At 43.6% G+C, this 11741-nt stretch overlaps 1 protein-coding gene across 2 annotated transcripts in view; it reads right to left on the reverse strand.

Annotated features, from left to right (window-relative positions):
* The window catches only part of thra.S (thyroid hormone receptor alpha S homeolog), an 88056-nt gene extending 78652 nt beyond the window's left edge, over positions 1-9404 (reverse strand). For both annotated transcript variants that reach the window (XM_018237969.2, XM_018237968.2), the window contains exon 1: positions 9028-9404. The gene's annotated coding sequence lies outside the window, so the exon portion shown is untranslated. The remainder of the gene's footprint in view (positions 1-9027) is intronic.
* Between the last annotated feature and the right edge of the window lie 2337 nt (positions 9405-11741).

Consider the following 11741-nt stretch of genomic DNA (forward strand, 5'->3'; position numbering starts at 1 on the left):
CTACACAGAAGTCTATATGACCACCTTAAAATAGGACTAGATGTTTGGTCTGGTTTGCTCACAAGTCTCAACTCCCTGATATATCATCATACAAGAGAAAAAAAACCAATGATCTAGAGAAGAATACATAAAAAGGTAAAATCTTTCATCTACTTTTGAACTTGAGCGCTACCTTCAATGCCTCTTCATGATATCCTTAACACAGAACCCCAATCTTTCCAATCCTCCAGCGAGGCATTTTTACTAAATCCTTACATGCTTATACTGGCCTAGAAGTAATGCGGAGGGATTTGAGTGTACTGCTGTCAGCTAATCCTTCTATGTTACAACTAGGGATTCTGACAATATATAGGTTTCATTATCATACAATTTTATAAAACACTGATGTAGAGAGACTCAAATTAACTTTCAAACGTATATCAATTACTCCAATTTCCAATCATACTAAAGTTCTTCCAGCATCGGAATCAGTCTCAGTCTTTCCATTGCACTGCTGGTTCTGACTACATGTGTTTTACAGATGTTTATCTTTTTTCTTTCCTCCTTATGGGTAACATTGGCATCAAGTATCATGTTTACATACCAGGCAACAAAATACCAACCCTAATCCTGAACAATATCACAGGGGCAAAAGCAAAATGCTTGTAAATCTGCCCCCCCCCCCTCATATAATGCCATATTTTGTGCAGAAACAGACAGGCTCTCAGTGGGTGGCTGTTGCTTTCATTGGGGAAGGTGGTTGACCGAGATTCTGGCGCAGAGGGAAGGAGTGTCTGTGCCAGAATCAGCAGACTTGGTTTGATCTGTTCAGCATTGGCACAATACTCATCCCACACCTCAAGCCTATTACCCCTCTGTCTCCTGTTCATCCTCATCAGTGTGTAAAAATAAGATGTGACACTTGGGTGGCTGCCCCTGGAGAAAATGGCAGTTTAGCAAAACCCTCAAACCTTTCAGAGAATCTTAAAGGCATAATGTTAAAGGGACAGTATACCCCAGCATTGGTTCAATGAGGTCAGCTTCCTCCATAGTTCTGAAGAATGGCTTACTCCCCAGTCAATCTCCCACCCTTGAATGGAGACTCAGGGGAGGGAGGATGCAGGGAGGTGAGAGAATGGACCAGTGGGGGCAGGTTGGTGGCGGGGAATGGGGGGCAGTAGGGATTTCTGTTCTCTGGGCCATTCCAAAGATTTATGTTTTGTGGTGTGGCCTGACGTAAACCTTATGCCCTTATATATTCACAGATTCCCTTAGTGACCTCTAATAACCTGGGCTTGTGCTGAGCATGCCTATTGTTTTAATTAGGAAATATCTATGGGCTTTGTTATTGTTTCCTTTAAACTGGGCAGACTTTGAAAATGAAACCAAAGTCGCATTCTATTTTACCTGATCCCAATGAGCAAAGTCAGACAACTAAGCAGCCCACTGAGATGCCTCTGTATAAACAAACCCAACTCTCCCCACCCCGGCTGCAGCGTTTAGATAAAATGTAGCTCATTACACAGAGGCTTCTCAGTGGACTGTTGGTTCGTTTGACTTTGCTCTTTGGGTTTAGAAAGTATAAGGTGACTTCACTTTTAAATGTGGCCAAAATAAAAAAAAAATATTTTATGTTTGCTTCAGAAAGACTACTATAGTTTATATAAACAAGCTGCTGTGAGGCCATGGGGGCAGCCATTCCAGCACAGGATACACAGTAGATAACAGATAAGTACTACTATAGTTTATATAAACAAGCTGCTGTGTAGCCATGGGGGCAGCCATTCAAGCACAGGATACACAGTAGATAACAGATAAGTACTACTATAGTTTATATAAACAAGCTGCTGTGGAGCCATGGGGGCAGCCATTCAAGCACAGGATACACAGTAGATAACAGATAAGTACTACTATAGTTTATATAAACAAGCTGCTGTGTAGCCATGGGGGCAGACATCCAAGCACAGGATACACAGTAGATAACAGATAAGTACTACTATAGTTTATATAAACAAGCTGCTGTGTAGCCATGGGGGCAGCCATTCAAGCACAGGATACACAGCAGATAACAGATAAGTACTACTATAATTTATATAAACAAGCTGCTGTGAAGCCATGGGGGCAGCTATTCAAGCACAGGATACACAGTAGATAACAGATAAGTACTACTATAGTTTATATAAACAAGCTGCTGTGTAGCCATGGGGGCAGCCATTCAAGCACACGATACACAGCAGATAACAGATAAGTACTACTATAGTTTATATAAACAAGCTGCTATGTAGCCATTCAAGCACAGGATACACAGTAGATAACAGATAAGTACTACTATAGTTTATATAAACAAGCTGCTGTGTAGCCATGGGGGCAGCCATTCAAGCACAGGATACACAGTAGATAACAGATAAGTACTACTATAGTTTATATAAACAAGCTGCTGTGTAGCCATGGGGGCAGCCATTCAAGCACAGGATACACAGTAGATAACAGATAAGTACTACTATAGTTTATATAAACAAGCTGCTGTGTAGCCATGGGGGCAGCCATTCAAGCACAGGATACACAGTAGATAACAGATAAGTACTACTATAGTTTATATAAACAAGCTGCTGTGTAGCCATTCAAGCTGAAAAAAAGCAGAAAAGGCACAGGTTACAGACAAGCCTGGTTAAACAAGTCTGGTCGAAGAAAAATCGTTTGATCGATGGATTAAAATCCTTTGAATCGAGCGATTCGAAGGATTTAATCGATTGAACGATTTTTTGTTCGATCAAACTATTTGCGCTAAATCCTTCGACTTCGATATTCGAAGTCGAAGGATTTAACTTCGATGGTCGAATATCGAGGGTTAATTAACCCTCGATATTCGACCCTATGTAAATCTGCCCCTTGGTTATATTTTAATAATGTTGATACACGTTCATTTTTTTTGGTGTTACTGTTCCTATAATCCTTATCAAAAGCAAAAAAAAGCCTATTGGGTTTATTTAATGTTTATATGATTTTCTAGTAATTTTAAAAGAAATGAAGATCCAAATTATAGAAGATCCGTTATCCAAAAAATTCTGGATAAGAGATCCCATACCTGTAACGTCTCTCTAAGCAACTTTTTTTGAGCTGCTTGTGCCTCTTAAAACAATGTAGCAGAAGCCAGACTAAACATGCATCCTCATCAGCTGGATAAACAAATAACAACGGCAATTTCTTTTTAAAAGGGCAACATTTTAATTTTGTGTTTACATCCCCTTTAATAAGTCAAGTAAAGTTTGTGTCAAAGGGAACGTGGAAACATTGGATTAGTTGCATGTCCTTCTATATAGGCCCAATAGATACTACTACATGTGCTGGCACTTCAAGGGGTAAATACAAGTTTCTCTATTAGCTGCCTTCTCTGAATGAAGCCTGTTGGCACACGCACAAAAACTCAGTGCAGCTTAAAAAACACAATGCGATACAACTCTGATAAGGCTGAATGCGAGGGCAGACAGTTAAACTGTCCCATCTTATCAACTGCGCCTTCAGACAGCTGCTAAATGTTCTAATGAAGCAAAAAGCCTCTGGACATTCTCGAAATTTTCATGCACTGCCGTCCAATTAGGGAAAGAACCACCGAGCGCGAACATGACTTGGGCAAAAAGAACGTAAACAATATAATGTATGAGAATTCATTTCTAATTCTCTTTATACAGTCAAGGTGATTTAAAGGACTAGTAACGCCATGAATACAGATAGAAGCTTGTGTCCGAGCAGCACTTCAATATGCACAAGGAATTTGTTTATTGGCACAAATGTCCTGTTTTATATGAGAAAAGGTTTTTTTGTTCTGTAAAGAACCGCCAATGACATTTGATCCCGATTTATCTTGCTGGTTAAGTCAATCACTGTATTATACACAGCTTATCGGTTATCTTTTACTTGTAAACATGTGCCCCATTTCATATGGAATTGGTTACCACATTTTTTGAATTGACCCTCTGAGGAAAGCATGCACTTTGTATCAGAACAAGGTAAAAATTATATTATATTATTCATTGCATAGAAAGCCATAAACAGGCATGGGATCCGTTATCTGGAAAACCAGTATCCAGAAAGCTCTGAATTACAGAAAGTCATCTTCCATAGACATAATTATGAGCAAATCATTTTTAAAACTGATTTCCTTTTTCTGTATAATAATAAAACAGTACCTTGTACTTGATCTCAACTATATATATATATATGTTTGAAAGGTGACGGCTACTTTTAGCTAAGTTTCCCTGCTGACAAGAAAGGACTTTATTTCCAGGATAAATGTCAGACTGGTGACAAACAAGGCGTGAGTGAAGAGTTGAACTACAAGTCTCTCTCACCCCAGGGGTTGTTGCAGTTGGCCAGCACGCTGCGGCAAGCTCGGACGCCATAATGATTTGCATTTTCTGTGAGACGCAGGAAAACAAATCAATAGTAGATTAATGGCAAGAGTGTTAGAGAGAGAGAGAGAGGGAAAATCTGTGCTGAATGAGACCTCTCACACAAAAGGGATCTCACACAGGCATTTTTCTTTCATTCGCTTATTTTTAACTCCTCAGCCGTTTAAACAAACAATCTCCCATTGCAGGAGGGAGAGGGTTTCCTCAGGAATTTCCAAATACACAGAAGAAAGGGGGTCCCCCCCGGGTTTCTCAGATATATGTGTATATAATACACAAAAGCCATGAATATCCTGTAAATTATATCCTTATAAACGGTGACTAGTGATGTCATCAGTTATAAACGGTGAGTTCTGATGTCATTTCTGTCACATGACTCACTGAAACTTGTGTATTATAATAAATAAAGTACCCCCAGTTGTAAAATATGAGGATATTAGAAGTTACCTCAGAGTTCCATGACCTGTATAAAAACACTCGGCCTTCGGCCTCGTACTTTTATATGGTCATGAAACTCCTTGGTAACTTATAATGTCCTTATATTTTACAAGAGGGGGTACTTTATTCACTATATATATTGGGGTTCTCACATATATGTGTATATATTGGGTTTCTCACATATATGTGTATATATTGGGTTTTTCAGATATATGTGTACAGGTATATATTGAGTTTCTCAGATATATGTGTATATATTGGGTTTCTCATATATGTGTATATATTGAGTTTCTCAGATATATGTGTATATATTGGGTTTCTCAGATATATGTGTATATATTGGGTTTCTCATATATGTGTATATATTGGGTTTCTCATATATGTGTATATATTGGCTACACACACACACAGGACGGGGGCCTCCCTCACACACAGGGGCCTCCTTGCCTGTCAGACACACAGGAGAGGGGCCTCTATCAGTGAAACATCAGGGAGAGGGGCCACTTGACTTAGAAAGGAGCAGCAGTAATGGCCTCACATACAAGTACCACACACACAGCACATCATAAAGACTCAGTGAGTCACACAGGCAACAGACTGGCAGAGGTGGAGCACCTTCCATTTCTGGCTGCTACACACACACACTCACACACTCACACACACACACACACTCACACACACTCACACAACCTGATTGTATCCTAATATTCCTCTCACTACCTCTCACATGTGCCTCATGGGCTCTCTCAGGCCAGTACAGTAATGGCTACTCACAGCAGCAGTAGCAGTAAAGCCTAAGCAACCAATCAGCAGGCAGCATATCCTGGTCACCTGTTTAAAAGCAAACATCTTATTGGTCGCTATGGCTTCCTGCCCCTGGACAAACTTTGTGCCTTTTATGAAGAGTTTTGCACTTATATGTAGTAAACATGGATAAAGCAGTTGTGACAGGGATTGGGAGGGAGAGGAAAGATTGTCGACAGCCGTGCCCTCAACCTTTCCCTATGGAAGTCAGCCATTTTGTGTCACCTCAGGCCGGGCCCTACTTAGGGTTGCCACCTTTTCTGGAAAAATATATATATATGTATCTTTTTTTCCCTATTAATAACATTGTGATAGCGGCCAGGTGGCAACCGTAGCCCAAGTGTGTCCAACCCAGCAGTAGTAGTGGGCCAGGCAGTGCTGCAATGGAGGAATCTGTCTGACACTTTGTTTCAGCGTCACAACCCCTAGAAGAAAACAACACAATCAGTGTCACACGCGTCACACAAGACCTGTATGTGGCAATAAGCACAGCACCCACAGTCCCTTCTGGGATCTTATTTGGACCCTTGTGAGCTGTAGTTCAAGTCTCCCCTGGGGCCTTTCCAAAAGCCTGAGCTGTACTACACACTGGCACTACTGGTTCCATAACTGTGATTCGGGCCTGTTTAATATAACACACACACCAGGAATAAGGGCCTATGCAGCTGTCACACAAAACCTGTGTGGGGATGTGACACTGAGCCAAGACCTTGCACTTCCTCGGGCCTGTCAGTTCCTCACACAAACACACATGGCAGCCAGTGTCTTCGACACACCCACAGATGAGGCCGATTTCCGCTCTAGTTTTTGGGACCTTGCAGCCAAGCTCCACACACCCCCTGTCTCCCCGAGCCCAACACACAAATCACAACAGCTTGAGCTGCCTGCGACACAGCGCCAGGACCACTTCAAAGGCACCTGCAGCTCGGCCCAATCTGCCTGGTACACAAACACAGCCACCCACTAATCATGACCCACACACAGAACAAGCAACAAAGAGACAGAGATCCATGTCACACACAAACCTACAGCAACAGCGCTGCCCGCAGAACCCACAACTACATAAAACAACCCCAGGCACCAAACTAGAACGTTCTACAGAAATGTCTGCGACTGAAAAGAAATAATGAGCATTACACGGTGTGCAAGAACTGACTGATAAAGGTGGCGGCAGATAGCACAGCACTTTCTTGCACCCGTCACACAACTGGACATAGAGAAACTGTCCTACAAGGAAATAGGGAGCAGCACAATGGCGCTGACCGATATCACACAGCTACACAACGTGTGCAGGGGGGACGGGGATAGTGCGGGAGACCACACAAAGCGGCCCACACAGCCACTAAACTCCATACTGTACAAGTGCAAGGCCTATGTGTGCCAGCCGCTGGGCCTGGATCCCAGGAAACCTGTCATTGCTCCGAAGAGCATTTTCCGCCTGCAACAATAAAAAAAAAAAAAAAAAAAAAACCTTCAAGAATATTTTCTCGTGATTGAAAGAAAGTGAACGTCTCCTGAGGGAACAGCAATGAAGGGTGGGGGTTAACAGAACACATTCAGGCATCTCGGCGCTTCGGGCACGAGATGGAAAAAAAAAAGGGAGGCGTGGTGCAGAATTTGGGCAACAGTGAAGACATGGCGGGTTTGGTGTGTACAATGCAGCCTTCACATTGCTCCTTGCTCAGAATCCTGCAGGACTTTTTAACACTTGAGATGTATAGACGTAGTTGCACTGCACACGTGTGTTACCAGACATGAGACATACATGCAACGTGTGCACAATAAACCTAAAGCTCTAGTGAATGTGGCTGAGGGAGACTGGGATATAATATCATTATCACGCTGTATATATATATATATATATATATATATATATATACCAGTAATTCAGTTTATTGCAATACCAAGGCCAGCCAGAGAGTCCCATGTGCCTGTAGGGTTTCTCTATACTGGAATCCGTACTGCAGGGCAGAGGAGTGAGAGCACAGGCACGAAGCTTAACCCTTTCCTAGCCAGACTGCCTTAAACAACCTTGCCTGGCAGATCTCAGTCTGTACACAGGCCACATGTGCTGAACAGCAGCAGCTACAGATTATAGGACTGTCTTCTGACAACACCAGCAACAGCCCTATTCTCTTGGGAGTGTGAAATATCAAGAGGAGGGACCCCTAACTTACTCAACTAAATATCCTCTGTGGTGGCAGTTTCATCTTCACTAACACTTCCCTAACTCTTTTATGGTGCAAAAGTGGCAGTTACACTGTACTCTATATGCTTGTTCTGTATACAAGGGACTGGTCATGGATCAGGGGTTACAGCTCTAGGGGGGCCCAGTCTTTGCAAGAGCCATGAAATCTTGGATTCAAGGGTTACAGCTCTAGAGGGCCCCAATCCATGCAGGGGCCATGGAATCAGGGGTTACAGCTCTAGAGGGCCCAAATTCCTGCAGGGGCCATGGAATCAGGGGTTACAGCTCTAGAGGGCCCCAATCCTTGCAGGGACCATGGAATCAGGGGTTACAGTTCTAGAGGGCCCCAATCCCTGCAGGGTCCATGGAATCAGGGGTTACAGCTCTAGAGGGCCCCAATCCATGCAGGGGCCATGGAATCATGGGTTACAGCTCTAGAGGGCCCCAATCCTTGCAGGTACCATGGAATCAGGGGTTACAGCTCTAGAGGGCCCCAATCCCTGCAGGGGCCATGGCATCAGGGGTTACAGCTCTAGAGGGCCCCAATCCTTGCAGGGACCATGGAATCAGGGGTTACAGCTCTAGAGGGTCCCAATCCTTGCAGGGACCATGGAATCAGGGGTTACAGCTCTAGAGGGTCCCAATCCTTGCAGGGGCCATGGAATCAGGGGTTACAGCTCTAGAGGATCCCAATCCATGCAGGGGCCATGGAATCAGGGGTTACAGCTCTAGAGGGTCCCAATCCTTGCAGGGACCATGGATTCAAGGGTAAAAAATCCCTACAGGGGCCATGGAATCAGGGGCTACATCTTTAGGGGGACCAATACCTTCAGAGGCCATGGAATCAGGGGTAACAGATCTAGGGGCCAAAGCCTTCAGGGGTCCTGAAAAACGACATAGCCGAATGCTCTTCATACTTATTACTACTACTTATATAGAGCCTCACTGGGAAAAGTGGGTTCCTGTTGGCAGCCCCGCATGGTATTCTGGGCATGATGAGTGTGCAAGATAAATGCAACCCCCCCCATACACACACACCCCCTTGCATGCAGAACGGGTCAAAGTCTGTCTGTTATACACAAGGAGGCCTGTATATTATACAGCAGAGGAGAAGGGGAAATAAAGCAGATCAGAGGCAACAGTGATACAATGTTGCAGAGAATAGTTGCACAGCCCCCGCCCAGTTGTGCCCAGGAGATAAGAACTCACCTCTTTGCTTTCTACCCGGGGCTTTAACACCCCCTTCCTGCTCCTGCTGCTCCTGATCCTCCTGCTCCTGCTCCTCCTGCTGCTTTTGTTGCCAGGAAAGGGGGGCACAGAACTTGCAAAGAATAAAAAAGAAAAGTGGGGAAATGGGACTAGTGAAAAAACAGGTGGGGGGCAGGCGAGTCCTTCTCAGCTTCCCCCCAAAATCCGCAGCCTCTCAACCTGCCCCCAAGCAGGGTAATAAAAACCCATCAGGGAAAGGAGAAGCGCAGGGTTGTCCCTATAGATCCCGTGTGAGCGTTACTGTTTCCCGGCTGTTTGTGGCTCTTTCTTCCCTCCTGTGTGTGTCAGGGATACAGACTGAGAGGAAAGGGGAAAGAATCTAGTTCTCTCCAGCTCCTCCCTCTGTGTCTGTGTATCAAATCCTTCTGCCCACTCATGCCACCTGCTGGCCGCTCTCACTACTGCTAAAGCTGAAGAACTGGCACTCCATTGGGACAAGTGCCCAGAACTATCCTATGTATCTTCCATTCAGAACAGCTGGACATTGTATATGTGACACTATTTAGAACTGAGGTTCGCTGCACACGTGAAGCTGAAATTTGGGCAAACAACTCCCTGCAACTCCCGGTAGAGCACGTGTTACATGGGACTTTTTTTTCAGATGGGCCCTCCCGGTACCGATAAAGGAAAAGGGTTAACCACATTGAATCACACACAGAAATTGGGGTCAAACTTGGCCTGCAGGATACCGGAACCACCACCCATTGGCCTAACCCCTGCACTAGGCTTAGAGAGGTGCCTTAGTTCGGGAATCTCTTATTCCTGAGCCTGACTGCTTGAGCAGGTTACACCCAGGGTACGAACCCTTCTGGCCTTCCCAATGGATCCTCAGGCTGCTCAACTAACTATCTTCATCCTAAATCTCAATTTTGACACTCACTTCTACTGCCGAGGCCTACCTCCACCACAGGCTCTCTAGCACCAACCACAGCAAGAAGCGTCCAGAGAGAGAGAGAGGCCGAGCACATGGTGACTGCCTTATATATATATATATAAACCCTTAAATTTGCCAGCCAAGGCTTGGACTGTCAGGGGACCTATATAGGAGCTATGAACCTGTGGGGCCCATGTTTTTATAGCAGGTTTCAGATGTTGGTCCTGCCAAAAACAAAATTCTTTAAGAGCCAGGTAACTGTTCCCTGAGTAAGCTGCTATACCTTATGATAATGCCGGTGATATTCCTACAGAACTCCCTAGGCCACTTGATTAACCTCAAAGCTTTTCAATGCGATTACTTTACACGTGGGATTAAAATTAAAGCAAATTCTATCCATCTGATGACTGCTGGTTTTTGCACAAGGCCAACTGTTGGCAGAGGTTTTGATTAAAATGTATTTCCAGTAAAATATTATTATTATTATTATTATTTGGAGCAATTCATAAGGATTTAACATTCTCCACAGGTTTGCACGGACTGTAATTTAAATAAACCATGAAAGGGAAACTAGTTCATGGTACTGTTTTATTATTACAGATAAAAATGAAAATCCAAATATGAATCCAAGCATTAAAAGCCAAATATGAATATTAATGAACAAATATATATCCACGGTTTATAATACTTGAGGTTTGGATAAAAATATCCTCCTATATTGTAAGGCAGGGGGTACATTATTTCTTTTCAATGACAATTGTGACATCACTTACAACTGATGACGTCACTAGGCACCGTTGCTAAGAATATATATATATATTACAGACTGTTCATGGCTCAATGCTCAGCTAAGGCACAGCATATATGACAGAGAGGGGAGCACTTACAGTAAACTGGTCTCATTAATAAAACAAAGTCACATAAAGTCACGTTCCAAACAGAGGTTGAAGAATGAATACATTTGGGGAATTCCAATATGCCAGGGAACTATACAAAGTTCAATCATATTGAAAAAAATGTTACTCCCTCTGAGGGCCTGAGTCATGTTTAAAGACAAGGATTAGAGGAAGATTGATGCTGAGCAATGGAGGGAGAATGCAGGGGGTGAGTGCATCAAGAGGGTTCTTAATTGCTGAAAATCCTATATTTCTAACAGTGACATTGTGAAGTGGAGGAGGTTAGAGAGTTCCCTCCCTCATACACTCGCTTCCCTCATTTGATTTATTATGGGCAATACCCTCCTTAGACAAACAGCAGTGAGGAAGCCATAGGATCACACGCATCTGTCAACACAAGAGGATCACCTTCTTCCACCCATCAGCAACAGCTAAAGGACTTAATGGGATCAAGCTCTTGCAGGTCAAGAATCCCCTCTCTCAGAGACATCAACTGCTCAACTGAGTGTAATAGGATAACCCATTTATATAAGAACCATCCTCTTCCAGCTCAAAGTTCCGCCCTCAGGAAGTTATGGATCCCCCTCTCACAGTCATTTCTCCACCTCATGCACCGCTGGACATGAGCCGAGAGATAAATTAAACACAGTGTTCTCTTCTGGGAAGTCTTTCCACTAGATGTTGGGTCAATGAGGTTGGACACTGATGTTGGAGATCAGGCCTGGCTCACATTGAAATTCCACTAAATCCCACAGGTCAGTCAGTTGGGTTGAGGTCAGGGCTCTGTGAAGACCCATCAAGTTCTTCATCTTTCAATTCAGCAACCCTATTCTGTATATACCTTACATTGTACAGATGGTTATTCTCATTCTGAATATGGAAAG

This window comes from Xenopus laevis, chromosome 9_10S, assembly GCF_017654675.1.
Source record: "Xenopus laevis strain J_2021 chromosome 9_10S, Xenopus_laevis_v10.1, whole genome shotgun sequence".
In the NCBI taxonomy this organism is placed as follows: domain Eukaryota; kingdom Metazoa; phylum Chordata; class Amphibia; order Anura; family Pipidae; genus Xenopus; species Xenopus laevis.